This window comes from Orycteropus afer, unplaced genomic scaffold (assembly GCF_000298275.1).
Source record: "Orycteropus afer afer isolate SDZICR_OR568_19922 unplaced genomic scaffold, OryAfe1.0 scaffold00614, whole genome shotgun sequence".
NCBI lineage: Eukaryota > Metazoa > Chordata > Mammalia > Tubulidentata > Orycteropodidae > Orycteropus > Orycteropus afer.
Window position 1 is genome coordinate 786,225 of NW_006922201.1, and position 1,891 is coordinate 788,115.

Below are 1,891 nucleotides of genomic sequence, written 5' to 3' on the forward strand. Positions count from 1 at the left end.
GGGAGAATAGAAGCCCAAGTAATAGATGTGTACTTTGTTGGAGTTAGCATGCTGATAAACTTTTTTGCTGGGAAAAATCTATACTCGTGTGGTGGAGAAAATAACTGCCAACTCCTCTGCTTTATATGTCAGCTTATGTCCTATGGTTTTATTAAAAAAAAAAAAAACTTAAGAGCTTAACAGAGATAAGACTGCTTGGTCAGTAAGTTTATTGTCTATCTGAAAAATCTTCCTAGAAAATTGTGGTTTGGTTTAGCTTTCAGCAGCCTTCTCCTGAGCTCTGAGGAAGCTTGCCTTCTTCTGAGCTACCCAATTTTTCTTCTGTGCAAGATACATTTTGGGATGATTCCACCTCTTCTTTTTAACATCTTTCTTCAACTTCTTCTCATAAACTGGATTCTTTAGTATAGCAGCATGTGCTTTCATATACATCTCCTACATCATGTCTGGTGTTATGTTGTTCTTAATGTATTAAAATAATTGTTTCTTGTAAGCATCTTTATCTTCATCTTCTTCCATTGGGTGTTTCTGATGTATTTCTGCCTTGAATTCCTTGCTTTCTGAATCATAACCAGGGAATCACTAGGTGCTATGAAGGATAGACAAGCCTCCATCCACAGCTCCCTTCAGAGCCTCCAAAAGTTTATTTCCAGTAGTAGTTCTGGCAAGGCCTGCAACCAAATAGCAAATGAAGGTACCAGGTTTACCATCAATGTTTTCCACATTGTATTCATCTCCAGTTACCTCCACTTGGCCATCATAGATCTTGTCCATACCAAACCTATTGAGAAGCCTGTGAGCCCACAGCAGGCCAGTACAATATGCTGAAGCATAACTTGTCAGACCAACTTCCACACCATACTGTGGAAGTTCATGAGCATAAACTGCACAGACTATCATATCCCCTTCTATATGGGCATAAGCAATCTGGCAAATTATATCTCTGTTAATTACATGAACTATCCTCCTGTATTTGGGTGTGTTGTACTTATTTTTATCCTGGATTACCAAGCATTTCTGAGCATAGCAATCAGTTTTACCCTCTTGTCTTCTTCTAAATTTCACTTGGTATCTCTTGAAGTAGGTCTTGTTCTTGACAACTTTAACAAACCCCATCTGCAGAACAGAGACTAGAGCCTGCAGCTCGCCACAGACCTGGAGGCCCAGCAACTAACTCTATGTGATGGGAGGATTGTGTGAGGGGAGACTTCTTAAAAGTGCTGAAGAGCAAAGGTATTTCCTTGAGGACTAAGATGTGCTAACCCAAATCACGGTATTTTCAATCACCTCATATGCATGTGAAAACAGGACAGTGAATAAGGAGGACTGCAGAAGAGTTGATGCTTTTGAGTTGTGGTGTTGATAAAGAATACTGAAAAGTCCCATTTACTCCCAGAATGACCAAATCTGTCCTGGAAGAAGTGCAGCCAGAATGCTACTTGAAGTGAGAATGGCCAGACTTCTCACCTTCTTTGGTCAGAAGAGACCATTCCCTGGAGAAGGATATCATGCTTGGTAAAGTGGAGGGTCAGTGAAATAAGGGAAGGCCCTCAACACGATGAATTGACACAGTGGCTCTAACAATGGGCTTAAGTAAAGCAAAGATTGTGAGGCTGGCACAGGAACAGGCAGTGTTTTCTTCTGTTGTACGTAGGGTCACTATGAGTCAAGCTGACTCAATGGCATGTAATAACAACAATAACATGTATATATATATATATATTTTTTTTTCAATGCTCCTTAAAGGGTATATTTCAATAAAAACATTTTTAAATTTTGTTTTCTCAATCTACTAATTACTCTATGATTTTTACTCATGGTTCTGTGATTGTAGGTAGTCTTGAAAGCTTCTATGACTTGCTGTGGCCTGTAAAAGACTCCAAAACATAAT

The 1,891-nt window shown here is 39.2% G+C and overlaps 1 pseudogene; it reads right to left on the bottom strand.

Annotated features, from left to right (window-relative positions):
- Nucleotides 1-252: 252 nt before the first annotated feature.
- LOC103210480 lies at nt 253-1,116 on the bottom strand (annotated as a pseudogene).
- Nucleotides 1,117-1,891: the final 775 nt, after the last annotated feature.